Source organism: Gouania willdenowi, chromosome 18, assembly GCF_900634775.1.
Source record: "Gouania willdenowi chromosome 18, fGouWil2.1, whole genome shotgun sequence".
Taxonomy (NCBI): Eukaryota; Metazoa; Chordata; class Actinopteri; order Blenniiformes; family Gobiesocidae; genus Gouania; species Gouania willdenowi.
The window spans coordinates 24,400,764-24,423,374 of NC_041061.1; the positions used below are offsets into that span (position 1 = coordinate 24,400,764).

Consider the following 22,611-nt stretch of genomic DNA (forward strand, 5'->3'; position numbering starts at 1 on the left):
GGGGACAGGAACGGGAGAACTGTGGAGCAGCCAGCAGCAGGGCGGTGCTCCGTTTCTTAGATGAGAAATATGGAACAATGGGTAAGAAGAATTAAAAAAGGCAAAACCAAACTATGCCCTTGTAGAGAGGGGCAGAGTTTAAGATCATGCAATGTTTGCAACAAAAACCAACAAACACAACATAATGTAGCACTATATGATCACCTACTTAAGAACAATTTATACGAGAGCTTTCAGTCTGGCTTTAGAGCCCATCACAGCACAGAGACTGCCTTAGTAAAAGTAACAAATGATCTTCTCATAACCTCAGACAGAGGATTGGTCTCATTTCTGGTGCTCTTAGATCTCAGTGCAGCTTTCGATCAGTGGATCATCAATTATTACTGCAGAGATTAAAGAGGGTTGGTTTAAATCCTACCTATCAGACAGAACCCACTCTGTTCATGTTAATAATCTATCCTCAGTGCATGCCAGAGTTAATCATGGAGTTCCACAAGGTTCAATTTTGGGACCAATACTCTTTACATTACATATGCTTCCATTAGGCAACATTATCAGAGAACATGACATAAATTCCCATTGCTATGCGGATGATACACAGCTCTATTTGTCAATAAAATCAGATGAAACTCATCAGTTATTAAAACTCCAGGCTTGTCTTAAAGACAACGCATCCTGGATGGGCCGTAATTTTCTCCTTCTTAACCAGGATAAAACCAAAGTGTTTTTATTTGGTCCAAAACACCTCAGAGAGAAATTATCAGAGCAAATAGCATCTATGGATGGCATTACTCTGTCACCCAGCACCACAGTAAAAAACTTAGGTGTTATCTTTGATACTGACTTATCCTTTAACGCTCATATTAATCAAATCACATGGACAGCTTTCTTCCACCTCCGTAATCTCTCTAAAATCAAGAATATCTTGGCCCAGAGTGATGCTGAAAAACTAATCCATGCATTTGTTACATCTAGACTAGATTACTGTAACTCTCTACTTTCAGAATGTCCCAATAACTTCTAAAAAATCTCCAGTTAGTTCAGAATGCTGCAGCCAGAACACTAACTGGAACAAACAGGAGAGAGCATATTTCTCCAGTATTGGCTTCCCTTCATTGGCTTTCTGTAAAATCTAGAATAGAGTTTAAAATCCTCCTGTTAGCATACAAAGCTCTACATGATTAAGCTCCTGTATATCTTAGAGACCTGTTAGTGCCCTATCGTCCAGGCAGAACACTCCACTCTTAATTTGCTGGCCTTCTGGAAGTTCCTAGTGTGTCTAGAAGTAGAACAGGAAGAAGAGCTTTCAGCTATCAGGCCCCTCACGTTTGGAACCAGCTTCCAGTCTCAGTACGCAAGGCTGCTACCCCTCCACCTTTAAAGCTAAACTCAAAACCTATTTATATGCTGAAGCGTATACCATATAATAGCATTAACTTAACTGCTAGAGCGGACATGGGCTCATCCGTAAACGGTCGCATTTTACAGTCCTTGGAACCGCTGGTAAATTTCATATAAACGGGAAGAGATTCATTTTCTGATGTAGCTGTTATGATTTAAAGTCTGCATAAACAAGACTGAATCATAACATAATCTAACCGCTAGAGCGGATATCGGCTCGTCTTGTGAACGGTCACATTTACAGACCTTGGAGTCGCTGTTAGCTTACCAATAAACGGGAAGAGATTCGTCACCTTTATAATAAGTGTTGACTAGGCCACTGGGAGTGAGGCCCAAGGCAGGCTGACTTGATAATAATGTATCATGTTTTTCTGCAGTCAGTGCCTTCTCCTCGCCCTTCTCTCTCCGCTCTATTTCAGGTGTCGTGAAGCGGATGGTGGCAGTTCCTGATCTGTGGTTCAAGGCTCACTAGTCTGGGACACATTGATGTTCTATCTCTCTATCCTGTTCTGTTGGTCCTTCTGTCCACTAACCCCAACCAGTCGAGGCAGATGCTGCCACCTCTGAACCTGGTTCTGCTGGAGATTTCTTCCTGTTAAAAGGGAGTTGTTTCTTCCCACTGTCACTAAATGCTTGTTCATGTGGATCTTGTTGGGTTTTTTTCTTTCTTATTATGAAATTTATATTTTGATAAGCACATTGAGATGACTTAGCTGTAAATTGCACTATACAAATAAAGTTGAATTGAAAGTTGAATTGAATAATTCAATACAACAGCACCTTGTCTCTTAATTTGAAAGAAACATTTTTGACAGGCATTCTGTGAAATGCATGTTGCACGGCACAGGGGATGGGTCTTAGGATGGGTAGTTGACAGGTCAGCCACAGGATGGCGCTGCCCTTACGGCTCACCTCCTGCTGCCATCTGCAGGGAGGGAGGAGGCCAGAGGAGACGGTGAAGAAACGGGTTGTGTATGTAATGTAGGAGTCAGTGACAAGTGGCGTAAGCCTGTTTTCTGAGACTGCTACAGTCTGTCACAATTCGTCTCAAAAGCCGATGACGTGGGATGGCGTTACTGTAGAGATGACCTTGAGAGTTTGTTAGCCGAGCCAGACCCCAGGTGTTCATGGAAAGTAAGGCAAAGGTCAGAGCGTCAAATCAACATCCATCCATCCATGTAAGAGTGTGGGAAAAAAACAGACCTTGACAACAGGCTTTTCATCTCAGGGGCTGAATGAGATAAGATAAGTTGTTTTCAGATGGCTAGACACAACACTGACTGCAGCTCTATTGTTCCAGGTCATTCCAATAATCCAATAATAATGTGGCCATTACCCTTGACACAAACTCTCCATTCCTCTCACACGGTGGAATCCATCTGAGAGTTCTGAGAGTTCGGCTGACTAGCAGCTTCCAATAATGCTGCCAACGTAACCTAAATTTTGCGATAAATCAGGAAAATGCCAGTTCCAAACAGCAGAAGACCTGTTATCATAATTCCAATCTGGTCTGTAGACGTCATCCACGTACTCAAAATATATGGGCTCTCCCACTATCCGACCTCCTCGTTGAAAAATCTGACCAATAGCGTAGAAAGACCAGCTGATCAATTCAATGATTTAGATTTAGGATCGGGATGCAGATAAAGGCTCTTGTAGATTAAGACCAGACATAAACAAGATAAAGAGCAGCAAGCAGGGAAAAAGGAGGGATCGAAGGAAAAAAGTGTCCTCTGAGAGCAAAGAGGGAAAAAAAAAAATCATTTATTTAATTGCAATAACAAAACATGCATTTCTGTCATAAAAAGATTGCAGTTCATGTAATGTTGAACATTAATTTACACAAGCATTAATGTTTGCCCTGCCATTTTTAACTTTCTCCTGCAGGCTGGATTCAATGCTCTTGAAGGCCATATTTGTAACTAATCACTCCACAAATCTACAATTTAGAGATGCACAGAGAAACCAAAGCCTTGTATTGAACTTGCATTTCGTGGACTCTTTTGACAGAAGTCCTATGGATTATACTTATTTTAGAAAAAATGATGGTGTTGAGAATGTTGAAGCTACCATTAATCTGTCTATGAAGTAATCTATCTCCAACTGTGTGCATCGAGTTGATTGTTAGAGCTTCAGACGGATGTTTAGACTATCTCTTCTCGGGCAGTCATGCTGCCACTATTTTAAACACTTGCGGAACATTAGGTGTAAGTATTGTAGTCTTCTACATAGATATTCTGAGTTCTTCTGGTCCAAAAGTACATATTAAGGTACTTTTTGATTAGTAATTATTAACTCATTCAGTGCCAGCCATTCTCAGATTTTCTACCCCCCTCACTGCCAGCCGCTGTCTGACACCAGATTCTAGCCTAGCCTAGATTGAAGCCTCTACTTTGTTTCTAAATTGTTTCTGGCTCGTTTGTAATCAGCCGTTGAATAGAGCAAGTTTTACACAAATCTTCAGTTTCAGAGCAAAAAGCTGAGAAAAAAGCCTTTTTGTAAAAAAAACCCAGTCAGTGACTTTAAAGCTTTTTTTTTGCTTTAGTGACAACTCAAACATCTGAACATCGTTTCCTTATATAAAACTAAAAGAAAAAAACACACAGAGGGCTTTTGATGGCAAAATTATTATTATTGTGTGCGCTGCTGTGCGCTGCTGGGAACGTCAGCTCTGCACGTAGCGCCATTTGCTGTCTCGTAAACTCCTTTCCTCTCTCCCTCTGAGCTCGGATGAGCATGGATGATCTCACATCCAAAGGTGCGCTGCTACCTCCTACATGTCACCTATTATTTTGCTATCTGGCTCACAGGCTGGGGGTATTTTGTACCCACCTCCACACCACCCTCCTCCCCTCCTCCCCCCGACACGCAGGGATGACCCGTTTGGCCCGGTTAGTTGATGGTTTTATCTCATGATCACAACATTATCAATAATCCACTCAGGTCCACACATGTTCTGTGTTAGTATGTGGTGCTGTGAGCTGCTCTATACGTCACAATATCACTTCATAGCGCCATTATCGCACTTCTTTTCCTGCTTCTTCCTCCTTTGCTGGGTAGCATCAGTGGCTAATCTCTCATCTAAAGGTGCACTGCTGCCATCTTCTGGACACAGTTGGTCACTACAACACCCCACAGCTTAGATATTGATGAGGGACCTCCGCCAGGGTGTTTTCTAGTAATCCCCGTGAAAAAACGCAAATGACGAGTTTCTCGTCAATGGTGCTGAGCGTTTAGATTTGAAATGACGAGATATCTCGTCAATGGCACTGAGTGAGTTAAGCAAACTCATGCAAGAGTCAAAGTAAACAAACTCAGTGACACATTGTTTGACAAAGCTAAGTGTGGATCAACATAACAAGCAATGGGAGGAATCAACCTCTGGAGAAACCGCCATCAGCATTCAAATGCACTACTGGTGAGGAATTCAAAGAGGCAATTTTGGTAAGAAAAACCACTCGGGTAGAGTCAATACCACATGATCATTTTGTCAAATATCAGCAGACATTGTTACTCTTCCAGCTGGATGGAAAACAACTCAGAAGTTTATCAGCGCATTGTATTTTCAAAGAAACATCCTAATGGTTGAATGGCTCTGCATCTGGCTCGAATCTAGTCAGATTGACTCCACATTATGTTCGCCAACTCCTGACTCCAATATGCTATATTTGAGTCATTATTCAAAGTTCAACAATGTTTTTACCCTTAGGCTGCTTATACATAGATATAGTCCCAGATTTGGGTCGGATGGGCGGAGAAGAGCTGATAATTTTATGATCTTGAATTAGCTTGATTTGCGTTCACAATGCATTTATAAAATTGCTCCAAATACAGAGGTACAGAGCTGCTTATTTTTAATGCATGATAACTCAAATCAAACAATGTCTATATGCTATTCAGCAGAAAAAGCAATGAGCAGAACAAGGTAAAGGTGAAGCACGTGAGGGACTCATTACTCATTTCCGTTAGTGGTTAGGTGAACGAGAACAATCTAACACTATACATAATGGTTCACTTGACCGATCTAACCTTGGTTCTTGCCAACCATGTTCCCATAATGTTCCACCTCTGTTTATATATGGACAACCCATGCTTGTCTTACCACTAAAGAAACAAGACATTTCCCCAACTTCATATTCAGTAACTTAATTCATTACTTCCTCTTCAGCACTTTTCTCCAATGGCCTTGTTCAGTGTGTGTTTTTGTGGGACAGGTGCTTTCACTGGAGGCCAGTTATAGACGGAAATGCCAGCTCAGCAGCTGGGCTCAGAAATTAAAGAGTGGAGAACTAAACTGCGTTGAGTGTTTTCTGACTTTTTTCACACGTAATAATGGGGGTGTGAATGAAACCAGTATAAGCAAGGGAACTGTTAATCTGCAGCGTTAGAGAACAGTGAGAGGCCTCGCTTTCCAACAGCCAATCAATTGTTTTTATATAATTTGCTTAATTTTTCATTTAAAAAACTGCATTGTAAAAATAAAAATGTTTTCATGTTTGTACATATGTCATGTAGGTTAATTCGTTCTTTTTCTCCTCCTTGGAGCCTGATATTCATTCATAAGCAGGTGAGGAAGATGAATTAATTATTATTACTATTATTAATATCAATATTATAAGCAAAGAACAACGTTGTTGTGGTTAGATAATAAATACTTTGGTTTGTTCCCTTTAAAAGCCCAAAACCACGTGTTACATTATTAAATAAAAAATATACCTCTTATCTATAGACACATATCTATAGCAGAGATTTTTAATTTAAAAATTCATGTACGGTGTTCAAGTAAACACACAAGCAAATAATTAAATGGGGGGTAAGTGTCCTTATTTTCTGATATTCTTTATAATAATATTTATGTGTAACATACTTTACATTTTGAAGAAAACCTCAAAGTGCTACAATGTTAAGTAAAATAAAACAGATCAAACATGTAATAATGAGAAATGATTAAAAACAGAAAGGTGAGTGTGAGCCAGCAGAGTGAGGAAGAATTTTTGCAAGTGACACTGGCTAAACCCTCGACCCACAAAATCCAGAAATAAAAAAAACAAGTGTCGTTGGTCAGTAAAGAAGAAAAATTTAAAAATTAGACTTTCGAATCAGACACTTACAATCAAACAATCACATACAAACCTCCTTTTAGACGTGTCATCACATTGAAAACCAGATCACCAAATATCCCCTTTGCTAGAAGTGGCAGTTATCTGGATCAGTGATCCTGATCATGGTACCTAGTGATTATTCTATTTTTGAAACTGGTCAGAATCTGTATATTGGGATGTTTTGTGTTTAGTCCACATGGTTATGTTCTGGCCCTGCGATGGACTGGCGCCCTGTCCAGGGTGTACCCCCGCCCAGCGCCCAATGAGAGTCGGAGATTGGCACCGGCAGACCCCCGCGACCCTGACAAACAGGAATAACTGGGTCTGAAAATGGATGGATGGATGGTTATGTTCTGTATTTTTATTGGTGCCATTAATTTAAAATTTGGCTTGTGAGTTCATTCCCTGAAAGGGGTCCTTGAGTTGACATTCCCTTTGCTTTCGTCAGTCTTGTGTATTGATTTGGTCAGTGTACTTTTATTGGGAATCTGTTTTGTCATCCCGACTGTGGTTTTAGAATTCGTTCTTTAGTTGTGCACCCCTTGTCTTGTCAGTGTGTAAGTGTATGTACGAATGTGCAATAAGTGTTTGATGGTGGGTTGTATTTGCAGTTTCTCCTCGTGGTTTTGGATTAGCATTTCTGTGTTCCTAGTGTCTTAGGTCAGGGAACCTTTCTCATTGCACGAGTTCCCGGTATACCCATAATACTGATGCGCCAGCTACAATGGTAGAACCTGAGTAGAAGTCTTTGGGTGCGTCCCAAAATTCCCTCCTATCTCCTTTCCTATCCACTTTTCCTTAACCCCAATGCAATAATATGCTTTGAACAACTGTAAATAATCTAAAACCCATATCTTATAATATGCAAGCCATATTATCAGATTATAACTGACATAAAACAGCACAATGTAATTCAAGAAAAAGATATTAGACATTTTTAGCCACATTATGTTTTATTCAACATATTTCATTCACCTAGGAATGCTTTGTGCGGTTGTACATTTGTGTGCCTACGTCATGTAGGCCTATATCTTGCATAAATATAACAATTTCATAAAATCATACATATTTTGGATTAATGTTGATTTCTGAGTGGAAGGTGAGCAACTTTTCTCAATGTGACATTCTTTTAGTTTCACTTTTGTTCCTCGTAACCTGGTAGCCTTTTTTCCTTTTTGACTTACATTCAAACCTTGTGATATTTGAGATTATATCAGCGGTTAGAGTCACAGGGGAAAGTGTTATAAATGCGCTTTTAGTCGTCCATTTTCAGAAATTTGTAGTTTTCTCACCACGGCAGATGTCACTAACCTTCGCCGCCGTCGGATTATTACGTCACCTAGTGGAAGTGCGTCTGATTGTCAAAACAATATGATGGCCTTTCCCTAACTCCTTTAGGAAGTCTTTTAACACTTTTCATTAACCCAGTGACGTCATCCACGGGGTTAAGGAAAAGTGAATAGGAAAGGATATAGGAGGGACTATTCAGACGTAGCCTTTGTGCTTTGCGTGCGTTGATTTTATTTTTTTTTAAAAAAGACACACCGGATAGAAAACAAAAGCTCAGTTGTGTGCAAATTGAGCAAGAAAGAGTTTGCTAATCACCAAAGCGCTTCCTCCTCCCGCTTTCCAGTACAGCTTTTCCACCTCAATGCTAAACATGTAGCAGCTAGCACAGACAGCTGTCCTTTGGACACTTCACTAGACCAAGCAGAGAGTGGCCAATGCACACTGGACAAGATGACAGGGTTCAGCTGCAAAATGAATAGGTCCATGAGTGACAAATGAACAAAGTCAGACAACTGTACTACTACACTCTTGCTTACTTTATAAAGTATCTTAATAGCTTTAACTTTGCGCAACCACAAGTCATTACATTTGAAATAATATTGCAGGATAATTTGCATACTTTTGATAATACACTACCTTTGAATTTAGTTTTGCTTTTTCAGGAAATGACAAAAGTAAATGTGAGTTCACCACCCAAAAAATGATGCAATTAATTAGATTATACATTTTAATCATTGCCTAGAATTAATTACAACATACATTTCAGTAAAAATTACTACCATATGTTTCTATTGACATCAAAGAATCTAAATTCCATTAACTGAGTGGTGAGGGTGTCTAAAAAGTGTTCACGCGGCCTTAGAATTTAGTTGGTTTTTAAAATAAACTATCCTCCTTCTCCAGATGGCACAGCTTTCCATTAGTGCTTTATTAAGTCACTTCCATCACAGTATATGTGTCAGAAGAAATCTTGGCATTGAAAAACCCTGTCCAACGTAGAAGAAGTAGGAAAAACTAGTGAAATTGGTTTTCCATCCGTGCTGCAGTCTCTCAGCAGGAACTTTTTCCAAATAGCATTTGTGTGTTGTGAAAGCATTCTAACTCTTATGATTAACACTCTAAGTTGGGACTTAAACAACCTCCACTCAGTTACTTGTTTGATTACCACAGTGACAAAGTGTGGCGCCTTCCTCTCTGATCTGTTAAACAACCTCATTTCCTGTTGAGCAATGACACAACCGTGCTGATGTCACTCATTTGCTTTGCAGTGGTTGGTAAAACCACAAAGCAGGGAAACCCCGTGGAGGAATTATGGCAAAAGTGAAAACAGCTTTATTGAACCCAAGTGGAGACCAAAGCTCAAAGAGCTCCTGCAGGCAAATCTCAACTGGTGACGTCCAAAAGCAACTAAAATGGGGGTGACTGCTAGCCAAATTTCTGCTGCATACACATTTACTACCTAAAACACATTTACCCACAGCAGTGTTTTTCCCCCTTTAGATCTGAAGACATTTGGTTTCAGCCAATGTTCTTTGGCCACTAATGCAAATCATTTCTTACATTAAAGTGGGGAAAATAAAATGCTGGGTCCAGCTCAACAAAAAAAAAGTTCCCTTCATAGCTAAACAAAAGAGGGGACATATAGCCATATAGACAGGCACCAACAGCAATGGTTCCATTTGAATACAAGAGTTGAGTTGAGCCAAATATCTATCCTCTAAAGTAGTCGTGGTAGGAGGGCGACAGTCTGAATCCAAATGAAAAGGGGCGGAAATTCCGATCCAGACCCAGACTGCTATGGCTAACACCACCCAGTCAGTGTGTACAGTGCAGTAATCACGTGCACACACTTCTGTAAGCATCAGAAGAAAAAGCAAACAAATGCAAGGCGTGCTCTGATTTTACAGCACTCTCTTGATGGGATGGACGTGTGGATGCAGCGTAGTGGGCAAGGGTGTGAGGATGATGGAGGAGGGGGTGGGTGTGGTGTAGCGAGGCATTTGTGTGCCAACATCAACACAGATGGAAATCATTTGTGTTTCCACATGTAGGGCGACCAGTCCATGCTCTGCTATGGAGACCTGCAACAGATGATCAGTCTCTACTACAGGCCTACCAGAGTCCTAGAACAGGCAGCTTCACCTTTTTGCTTCGCAGTGTCTGATGTATGGACAATCAGGATCTAGGATACATTCAATATTCTTCTTCTTTTGGCTCATTTAATATTTGATCTATGATCAGGGTCACAAGATCCATACCAGCATAACACCTTAATCTGCATTACCATCCACCTACACCGCAGTCACAAAAAGAAATCACCAAAAATTATCTATATTAGAGGTATCCTGATAGACCCAATCTGCTTGTTTTCATTAACCATTCTTCATTATCAGGCTCTTTTGTAGAAATGCACGGTGACAAAATGAATAGTTACAGGCAGGGTTGGGGTCAATTTTAATTATAATTGCATTATTGATAATTTATTACAATTATTGTGCAAGTATAATTGTAAAATATGTTGCTGTTGTAATCATAATTTAATTGTAATTGACTTTTGGCATGGACATTTTATAAAACACTGTCAATTATCATCTAATTAAACGCAAAACTGAGAAACCGTGTTACAGTTCTATGGCTTACACATTTGTAGTTAACAATTATTAAATTAGAAACAAATAAGATGGTAGATAATTGTTTTTAGTGTATTTTAAAGCGGATTTAAGATATGGGTCAAAACCGACCAAATTACTAATAATTGTAATTGAACTTTAGTAATTGAGAATGTAATTGACTTTCAGGGGATAAAAAATAATTGTAACTTCATTGTAATTGGGGAAAAATGTCTGCTACTGCAATCATAATTGAATTATAATTGAACATAGATAACTGAAAGCATAATTATAATTGACGCCAACATTGGTTACAGGTGTGGGGCCTACGAACAATTTCAGGACAGAAAATACGAAATTTTTGGTTCATAATTGACCGATCTTGATGAAATATGACAGTTATGTCGAGTTGTTTCCTCAATTACTCCATTGAGTTTCGTAGAGATTAGATCTGGATTGTGCATTTCATCGCAATTTTTGGACATTTTTACCTACTATGTTGTGAAATGTCTTCCAAGCCTTTAAAGTGAAATGATCATGATACCATGATCAGGATCACTCATCCAGACAATTGCTAATATCTGGCAAAGAAACTATTCGGCGCTTGGCGGAGGTTTGCACTCTGTGTGCTCTTGTTATTATTTGTTTTTAATTATTGATTTTGAACTGCAAAATGAAGTGGAAATTTCAATATGATTATACCCTCTCGTGCATGTATTGGCCAAACATCTTGCATTAACACATTTGACGTAATATAACAAATTATGACACAATATGACAAAGTTCACCTCTTGAAATGAAAATAGCTATATGACTTGGACTAAACCCTCAATGACATTTTAGGACAATATTATGCATTTACAGGTAATTTTCCACTGTGAAGTGTGGCCTGATGTGTAGCAACTTTAGCAATTGCACAAACGTCAAAATCTCGTGAAATGTCATCGCGCTACTGCATTTCAGAAATAGGGAATTCATTGCTACAGTTAACTCAGTTAACCTTATTGAGCATGTTTTGCATGACTTCGAGACATTTCAAACCCAGTATTGACATCTGATTAGAGAAATCTGATGAAACGGAAATTAATCGGTAAATATATACACTTGTACATAGTGGGCAGCCACAGTGTGAGCATTGAGATTATGGGCCTTGCTTATTTATCCATTAAGCCACCACTGCCACTAAGTTGAGACCATAAGGTAATGGAAACAGTTGTTCAGTATTCTCAGAGAACCTTTGTTTGAACAGAATGGACAGCGCTCATGGTGTGCAGCAAGCTCAACAACAGAGATCCTCAATCATCAAGACCGTGACAGAGAAGGACCGTTTAAATGCAGCTAGACTTCAGTGGGACGTTTCCATGCTTTGCGGCGATTACGTTGTAATTAAAGACAGACACTTATTTGTGTGCATGTTCTAATGTACTCGATCCTTCCTCTGATAATTGTAGAGATTTATGATCTGGGTGGAGAGGATACGATCAAAATGACAAGCAAAGATTCTGCTGCTTTGTGAGAGTATTTGATACATGTGTGTAATTAATCATTAATGACAAAGCACACAGACAACTACACAACCCTCTCATTGCCACGTTTATGAATTATTTGGCAATTTATCTAACCTATTCATGGCCTCTGGGATACTTTTGAAAATTCCTGTCAATCTGGCCCAGTAGATCATTTTGATAAAGAAAGATATTTTCTGTGGAATTTAGTGCTATTTCTAATTTTCCAGTCACGTGTATTTTTGGTTTACAATACTGTAGGTAAAACACAACTGTAAATCACAGTAATGTACCATTAATCTGCAAACTGTCGCTCATATCATTCTGTTAGTTCCCCATTATCCACAAATAAAAAGAGGCTTAAAGGAAGAGTTTCTCAGGAAAGAAGGATCTATTCACTTCTTGCTGTGAGATAATGTGCTCGTAGTCCATCGCACAAAAAAACTAAAAAGTTAAAACATGTAAGCAATAGCGCATTTATAGGTAATAATTTTAGTCTTAGTGGCTTGCCTCAAGATTACACTAGACTAGACTAAACTTGGACCCTGAGCAAACATCTCTGCTTTGGTAACTGTTAATAGTAGAACTTGTTAGAATGTCAACTTTCTGGAAAAAGTAATAGGCCTATAGATTTAACATTGCTGTAATTTTGAAAACTTAATCAGGTTTTAAAGAACTAGTGTTGTGACCCCATCAATGGATACTTCTGCTATCATACGGAAGTTGCTATCAGAACTGTAGCAGAACCCAACAATAAAGAGCACTCAGAGAGTGCTAAAGTAACTCCACCTAGCACCCAATATCCTCTTTGCCAGGTGTGGTCAGTTATCTAGATCAGTGATCCTGATCATCCCACTTTGAAGGCTTGGAAGAAATGTCTATCCACATTAATAACCATACAGTAGGTCCAAAATATAACGTGCAATCCAGATCCGATCTGGGTTGAACTTGGTGGGGTAATTGAAGAACAAATCCAACATATCTAAGTCAGATTTCAAAAAGATACATCCCTTACGAACAGAGATAGGAAATTTTAGAAATTTAGACAATGATAAGATTTTTTTTTTTTCAAAGTGATGCAGAATTAAAAAAAAAATTGTGGAATCTTCATTGGGGTCTATCTTTATTTAAAAAGTTCCTTTAAAGCTGATATCCATTGTTTCTGAGAAATCTATGTTTACGTATGATTCTTTTGAAATGCGGAAAAATACCTAACTAGTAGGGATGTAACGATTAATCATAAAGCAGTTAAAAATTGATTAATAGGTTTCACGGTTCACATCGATGCTGTGAAAATTGAATCGCAGTACTTTTTTTAAACAGCAGAGGGCGCTATCCAGAAGTGTTGGCGGCAGGGAGAATCTGCTACTACTTTCTTTCTGGCCGCCTTCTACTCTTAAACATGTTCATAAATGATTCCTTACCCCTTTAGCACTGAAATAATATCTGTATTATTACGTGAATATCTGTAAAAGTCACGTTTTTCTATTAGCTCTGTCTGCTAGCATAGCATCTCTTCTTCACTGCAAAATATCTGCATGCCAACCGACCACTGGGTTACCAGCGCCCTCTGCTGGTTCAAACAAACTGTTTTTTTTTTTTTAAGTCCAATTGTTAAGGCACAAAATACATTTTCAGTTGCACTTTTAAAAAGAAAAAGAACTATTATGCAGTTTTGTATTGTTTACTATAGAACCAGAATTTAAATTAATAGGCTTCTTCATTTGTATTATTCCTCTATTTATTTCATTCCAGATTTATTTTTAGTTAAATTGCATTGTTTTGAATAGTTTATCAAGGGATTCTTTTGACAATGAAAAATAAAAGGAAAATAGTACAGTATTTTCCCAAAAAATAAAGGAATATCTTTCAGTCATTTATGTACAGTCCCATTTTCTAAAATAAATCGTGAGAGAATCCAGTATCGTGAACCCAGTATCGTGAATCGAATCGTATCCGGAGTTGAGTGAATCGTTACATCTCTACTAACTAGTCTTTTAGTATGGTCTACTGCTGGTGGTCATTCATATACATTAATGTATATAAGTCCCTCCTTCGTTCTATAGACCCCTATACAAATGGAAACAATCGCCGAGTGCATCCAGCCAATAGGCTTCGACTTTGCCTTTTTGAGACTGTCAATCAAAGTGAATGTGGAACTGTGCACGGAAACAAGGCCGAGCGTCACAACAGCAAATGGGTAAATGTGATTTTGTCTCTTACCTGACCCATAGACCTAAATCAATGCGACCCAATGCGACCTTGTTATGTTCCGCAATGTGCGTGCAGAAAAGTAGATTGGGAGAGGCAGTGGGAGGAAGTGAGGCTGTTTAGGGTGGGGCATCGATACCTTTCTCAGAATCTCCAGATATCAGCTTAAAGTAAAATATTACCTCCTTGGTGCAGGTTCAAAATAACTATTTCTGCTCACGAAAGGCAGGCAGACACCATGCAATTTTTCGCTCAAATTGAGCGACTCAATTGCTGTCTGAATGTGCGCAGCTCACGATTCATGTTTTCACACTGTAGACATGGGCAGTACAGTCCGTCAATTTTACAGCAGCCCTACGGTGTTCACACATGCGCAGTGTGAGAGTTTGAGGTAAGGCGGTCCGTGGCCCTGCTTCAACTGTGCGATACCCTCATGAGGAGCGACTGGATTTCAAACATGTTTGACTTTCTTACGACCATACGATTGCTGATTGGGAGCTGGTCGTGAGGCGTTAATCGCTTCTCGTGACCTCATGTATACTAAACAATGCACGACACACGATTCAGCTCAAAATGGGCCAAAAATCACACAGTGTATGCCCGCCTTAAGCTTCTACAAACGTTTTAGCTTACAAATACTGAGGTCAAATGCAAAAGTTGATAGTTTCTATATGAAAATCTATGTTTGATAAAGTGTTAAAACAAGGGAATGGGCTTCTAGTGCTCAGATATCAATTACAAAACTCGAAAGTTACTACATCCAACTCCACCATATTAGGCTACAGTGCATAAAGTGTGTCTAATAGCTTTAAATGTAGTGCTGTAAAAGTGACAGCGCTCAATAGCTAATCCAGCTACTTTTTATGCTAGCTCAGGGTCTGAAATCTGTCACCATATTGTCGTGCTTCATAGTTGGGCAGTCTAACAAATATAATTCTGCTGTCCACATTCCACGCAATCTTAATCAGCATTTATTCATGTAGATTGTAATTTGTAAAGAAATGTTTGATATTTGGTGGAGTTTTGTTACGTGAACCTTAGACTTCACTGTTTAAGCAGAACATTGTATTTAGGACCAAATCTCATGACATATTTTGAATAACTCTATTGAGTGTAAATGAAAAGCTGTAATCTCACTTCACATTTACTGGCTGCTGCATTTTAAAAGAGCTTCCACACAGTAATGATTCTTATATAAGAGGGAGTAATCAAAAAGCTGCCACAGGCTTCGGGGCAGACGGAGGTGGAAGCCACAGGCTCTCAGTCTTTGCAGAGTGCTGGTTTGGCACGACTGATCACAGGCAGACTGTGGCCAAGGCATCTCTTCTTCTTCCTGTCTGTCTATTGCATTTTACAAATGTAATGATACCTCAAATATGAAATGTTACTTCATTTGTACATTTGTTTGTTTTGGGTTAAAAAGTCCTTTAATGGCACAAAATGTAAACTCTTTACCATTCGCACTCGGTCTTCGTTGTCCACTACGCTCTACACTGCCATTGTTTGTTAACCACAAATCTATTCAGAGGAATTGACAGCAGAGAGAGACAGAGAGAGTTATCCTTTCCTCTGAGTCTAAAAAGAAAATCCAGGGCCACTGTGGAAATGTGATCAATGGTCATTTCAGACCAGATGCTGCCGCACTAAAAGAGCTGGAGAAAAAGCACAAACGCTGACCAACTCTTTCAATAGCTCTACCTCACTGCTACAACTCTGCATTTAGCCTACACAGTGGCCACGTTTACATGGGAGCTTTAATTCCTCTTTAAAGTGGAATAAAAGATAATTCCTCTTTAACCTTGTAAACACATAATTCCTAATGCTAATTTAATTCCGAATTAAAGTTAATTCCGAATTAGGTGGCTGGTTTATTCCTTTTTTAATTCTGAATTAGATAATTACTCTTTCTTGTAAACAGTTAACAACATTTAAAGCAGCATTAAGTTAATTCCAGTAATTTTGTGCATTGTGCGACTTGTGGCGATGTGGTCACGCGCTGGTGACCACATGATCCAAGATGGTGGCGGCCCGGACTCCAGCCTAGACTATTTAATAAGAGCCTTAAAAGACATAGATATAATGAAAAGAGTGGATGGATGGAGGCATAAACATGCAGACTTTCACAAGGACCTCGGTAAACGGAACAGGCTTCACCGTACAGCTAGCACTAGGACCCGGAGGCGGAGTAAATGCATTCCTGTACTGCATGCACAGGCTGTAATATCACCAGTTTATCATTTTACCTGTTCTTAGAGCTACTATCTTTACCAGGGAGCAAATATGTATTCCTGGTGACTGTTTTCCAGAGGTTTACTGGGCTTTTTACCAGTGATTAGTTCATATCTCTCTTCCGCTCCACGTCCCAAACTGAAAACGTGTATTATTGTCGAGCTGCTGTTTTAAAACTACAATCAAAGAAAAAGTAAAAACAGTTCTCATGTGAGGTCTTCAGTGTTATCGCCGATAATAATAGGCATAAACGTGTGGAAATTAACACGGACACACGCACACGGAGATCAGCAAACGGAGCTGGCTTCATCGGTGATACTAAGACCCGGAGACGGAGTTAATGCATCCCCATACTGCTGCACAGGCTGTAATATCACCACGTTCATCATTGTAGCTGTTGTTAGAGCTACTATCTTTACCAGGGAGCAAATACTCACTCCTGGTTATTGTTTTCTGGAGTTTTACTGGGCTTTATTTACCGGTGATTAGTTCATATCTCCTTTCCGCTCCGTGAACAAAAGTGTGTTATTGTTGAGCTGCTGCTTCAAAACTACAATCAAAATAAAGGTGAAAACAGTTCTCATGTCAGTTCTCATGTCATGTGCACGGTCTGAAGCCAGGGACTGGGCCATGATGTCTTTTTTTTTTTGTAGAAATCAGGGAACAATGGAGTTTTCCCAATGTCATGTGAATGTTATCAAACTATGGCTTCACGTTATACACAGTGTTGTCCACTGTTTTCCCCCCAGGAAAAGGAGTGGACAACACAGATAAAATATCATTCAATGTAACACATTTTTTATTGTCTACAACTGGTAAATGTGAACATATTAGAAATGCTGATGGTCAATCTATTGACCTGTAGCCACCCCGCCCCCACCACCCCCGTGACAACGCGACAGGTATAGGTTCTTTCTGGAAGTCTCTTTTTTTAATACAATGCTTGTGGCTTAAAATGTAACTAAGTCCATACTTCTAGTGCAATTCAATGTTTCACCTTATCGGGGCGCTGCACTTATTCCAGGTTCAGAAGCGCGTAAGAGGAAAAGAACTTAAGCAGATGGGAGAAAGTGTGTAAGGCTGATCCAACCAGAGTGTGTAACTTGGATCAAGGCACGCAGTGACCGACTTAAGTACAGGGGGAGAATAGGGCACAGCCAGAAACAGCGTAACGGCGCTGCTTTTTTTGACTTACGCGCATGGGAGAATAGAGCCCTAAATGAACGGTCAGGTGATGTGTTTTTGATTAATGCGAGGAGGACGCACAAATGAATGCTGAGGAGGTGAATCAAAGGTTTGCCTCTGGCACATGAATAAATGATTATTTAAAAAAAACACAGAAACCTATCGAAGATGGGTTTTGATAATAGATTTAATGATTGGTTTGACGCGTATACAAATCCCATTTCCAAGGTACGTGTAAATGGCTATATTTCAGATGGTTTCCCTTTACAAAGAGGCACCCGTCAGGGTTGTGGACTGTCACCAATCCTGTTTGCTATTTGTATTGAACCTCTGGCTGAATGTATTGGGACTAACCCATTAATATTAGGTATATCAGATAAAGTCAGGACTCACAAGCTATCGCTGTATGCAGACGACGTCATCCTGTATATTAAAGAGCCGGCTACTTCCATACCTGAAGTCATGAGGTGCTTGAAGGCCTACAGCGATGTTTCGGGCTATAAAATAAATGAAACTAAATCTGAAGCGATGATGAGTAAGGGCTGCTGGCCTCCAAAGCTATCCAACACAGTTCAATTCAATTGGTCACAGGGTTTTCGATACTTGGGTATTTTGATCACGGCTGACACCTCTCGGCTGTATAAAGCAAATTTTGAAAAATTAATAGACAAAATTTGTGAGAATTTAGATGGGAGATATTGCCGCTCTCTCTTCTTGGGAGAGTTGATACTATACGAATGAATATTCTCCCCAGGCTGTTAAATTTGTTTTTGTCACTTCCTATCTGGATCCCAGCAACTGCTTTTAAGAAATTACAAAAAATTATTTCTAATTTTATTTGGCAAAAAAAAAAAAACCAAGAATCAAATTCACACAACTGACCAACTCTAAAACATTCGGAGGCCTCAACTTACCTAATTTAAAACTATATTACTGGGCAGCACAGCTGCGCGGGGTAGTGGAGTGGCAGAGACAAAATGAAGAAACAACATGGTTGACACTGGAGCAGAGTTCATGCCCTGAAATTCCCCTTCAGGCTCTGCCATGGTGCTCCAAGGAGAATAAGAATAAACTCTCAAATGTTTGGATGAAATGTACACTTAAAATTTTGACCAACATATGGAAAAAAATCAAGGCTCCTTTTTCCGTGTCTAAGGCAATGAGGATTACAGATATTACAGATATAGATTTTAAACCAGGAAAAATGGATTTTAGATTCAGAGAATGGGCGAATAAAGGGCTTTTACTGATAAATGATCTGTTTGAGGGGGAAATTCTATTATCTTTTAACCAGTTACAAGAAAGATTTGGGCTGAATTCAACAGATTTTTATAGGTTTCTGCAGTTGAGAAGTTTCTTGAAGTCACACATAGAGTGGTTCTCCCTCAAAATGCAGCGTTCTGAACTAGAAGGATTTCTAATTAATCTTCATAAGAAACAAAAATGTGAAGGGGTGGTGTCAAATCTATATAAATGTTTGCAGGGGGGGGGGGATCTCTGGAGGCGAAGGGAAGATGGGAGCTGGAGATGAACATTGTGATTGAAGATCAAATCTGGGAACAAGTATGTGAAAGTGGGCACAAACTGACCAGCAGTCCAACTTGGAAAGAATTTTCTTGGAAATTAAATACTAGATATTTTAAAACTCCTTTTTTAATTTCCAAGTTCGATAAGAAAACAACAGACCAATGCTGGAGACTCTGTGGTCAGGTTGGAGACCACACACACATTTTCTGGGATTGCCCTCAATTAAAAAAATTCTGGGAGGAAATTAGGAATGAAATTTCAAATCTTTTACACACTCACTTTGAAAGTGACCCGCTGACTTTTGTCTTCGGGCTGCTCCCCCCTGATTACTTAAATAAACCAAATATGTACTTGTTTAAAATACTGGTGTTGGTGGCTAAGAAGATGATTACAGTGTCTTGGTTGAAACCTTTGCCCCCTACAGTGGATCAATGGAAACAGAGACTCATGAAAGTGTACACAATGGAAAAAATAACAGCAAGCCGCAATTTGACTATGGACTTATTCAAGAAAAGGTGGAATCCAGCTATTACTTATTTTGGACTGACATAAATGTTTCGGTTCCATCATACCAATGCTTGACTCTTGTATAAGTGCGATGACCATACTTCATCACTACAACTATGATTATTGTTATCTTTTGTATTACCGCATATTTTGCACTGCCTAAACGACCGTCTGCCGTAGAGTGTGTTTTGTTTGTTTGTTAAACGGATACTACACTACAGCTTTATAAATGTTATGACATGAGTGACGATAATTTGTAATGCGTGAAATATGAATAAAAACTTTTGTTCAAAAAAAAAAAAAAAAAAAACACAAAAACAACATACTTTACGGCAGAAGTAAACGGGTTCGTACTGTGTAGCGGCACTGGAAGCTGCTGGTCATATTTATAGTTAGAGTAAATAAAGCTGAGCTATTAAAGAAACTGGCCTCGGATCATTCTACATGTGCGCACAGGGATTTGAATAGTGTCGGGCTGCAACAGGATCGGGCTTAAAAAGAGAGACGGGCTTCATCTGGGTTCAGGCTGTATTCTGTGGGGCTTGGGCCGGGTCTAATTCTTTGGCTTGATTACACCTCTTCTCCTGATCTTTTGAGAAAAACCTCATATTTTTGCTGAAAAACGATACCACGCCACCATGAATTTGTGAGGTGAAATGCTACAAGCATTGTCATTGGTCAAAATCATTTCATTTTCATCCAATCTCTGAGTTGTTAAGAAATGGGCTAAGCTTTCCTGCTGTTGGTGGAAAACTAAATTCAAGAAGGATTTGACATGAGAAAACTTCAATTTCACCAATAAAAGTAAGGTACCTCACATCCTCCCACCCCTAACATTTTCTAAATGGATTTAGACGATTCACAAAATAAAATCTGTGGAAATCCACTGATCAGAGGAAAATTGTAACCTATGACATTGGAAACCTCAGTTCTGGAAGCGCATTAAACAGCTGTTCTGGTAATACATAATGATGAGGAAACATTCCCTACTCCTTCCAAATTAGTTTCTGATTATAAATGAAAGCAGAAACAGCTTGTTGCTGATGTAAAGCAGAAAAGAACAAGCTATTAGAGCAATCCATCAATCTGTCTGTCTGTCTGTCAAAGAAAATGAGTGCTAATTGGACAGGACATTTTACAGATGTTAAAAATATTAGATTTTAATTTGGATTGGGACACCCTAAGCTTTTTGGACTCAGATCTCTTTCTCACTTCAGCCAAAGAAAGCAACTGAATTTGTATTGCATCATAATGAAGTTCTGTCAGTGTTACCATGGCAATTACCAAAGTATACATTTTGATGTGGACAACTCTTTAAAGAGTACCATAACCCCTGTACTGTTGATTGATCCTAGTCCAACTTTGAACATTTTAGTAAATGTATTTTAATTTTGCGTATTTAGTTCTAAAATGTGTGACTGCCCTCTCAGAGTTGAACGCCGGCTATTACAATTTTATTGGATTATCGTGTCCATCGAGAGTCATCAACTTTCACTGTTGGCACCGCCCCTCCTATAAAAGCTGAGAGGAGGGAGGAGGGTTTCCTCCAATCACAGCCCGACAATGCTCACTGGGAAGCTGAGCAGCTTGCTCCGTGCGAGGGTGCATCGAGCTATGTGTGTGTACAGACACATTGTGTGCGTATCCCCGTCTGTCTCTGCATGTCGCGAACGTGCGTGTACTTTTTGTTGCTGTGTGCGCATCTTCCTGGTTTGTGTGAGTGTGCGTGAGGTGCCGTTCTGGGGCTCATGGAGAGCAGGGGCTGCCCGTGAGTGATATAGTGTCTGTGGGGTTGTGTGTGCATGGGTGAACTTGTGTGATTGTGTATGTGTGATTGTAGTGACACACCTCACCTGTCACTGCTGTGCGCTGCCTGCCTGGGCGTGTGTTACTGCTTCAGGAGTAACATCCATAATCAAGGCAGTTTTTGTCCCCCCTCTTGGCAGGTCAGCAGAAAGCAGGGGTTTAGTAACTCTTTAAAGAGGAACAACTCTTTTAAGACTGGGGGGAAATTCAAAATGGGCCTTATTCCTGAAGCAGACACGCCCACTCAGGCAGCCAGTCAGTGCTGGCAGTGACAGAACGCTGCCTGCTCAACTACTTCTTATAATACACAGCCCCACAGATGCTATATTACTCAAAAACAGTCCCTGCTCTTCTCCAGCCATGAGCCTCACAACACGCACGCACGCACGCACGCACGCACGCACGCACGCACGCACGCACGCACGCACGCACGCACGCACGCACGCACGCACGCACGCACGCACGCACGCACGCACGCACGCACGCACGCACACACACACACACACACACACACACACACACACACACACACACACACACACACACACACACACACACACACACACACACACACACACACACACACACACACACACACACACACACACACACACACACACACACAGCAATGAGAAGCACGTTCGCGCACACACAGAGACAGACGTGGACACACACACTATGTGCCTGTACATACACAAATAGCTTGATGAACCCTCTGATTAGACCAGAAACTGCTCTTTATAGAAGCACAGAGACAAAAACATCACAGCTACAGTGAGCAGCTTCACACAGCAGCAGTGGACTTCCTCATTGAGGCTGTCAATCAATGCTCATTGGGGGCTGTGATTGGAGGAAACTCAGCCAATAGCAAAATTCAACCCTTAGAGGCCAGTGACTCTGACATTTTACAACTAAATACGCAAAATTAAAATATTTATACTAAAATGTTCAAAGTTGGACTAGGATACTTCAACAGCACTACTTAATACCCAAAATATACTGTATGTGTATTTAGCAGAAAAAAGCAAGTTTGGGGTTTAGTTTCTCTTTAAAGAGACTGGAACTAAAAACAGCAGTGGAACAAGACGTTTGCCATCTGGAAACACACCTCCGTTCAGTCAAAGCATGAAACACGAGTTAGGCCACGTGTTTACCTCAATTAACCTCCCATACACTCACATTCACATCCTGATCAGTTCCATTTCACATCGGCTACAAATAAAATGCAATAAAAAGCCT

The 22,611-nt window shown here is 39.9% G+C and overlaps 1 protein-coding gene across 5 annotated transcripts in view; it reads right to left on the minus strand.

The window, feature by feature from the left end:
* afap1 (actin filament associated protein 1) overlaps nucleotides 1–22,611 on the minus strand; it is a 154,823-nt gene that overhangs the window by 50,598 nt on the left and 81,614 nt on the right. The window lies entirely within an intron of this gene.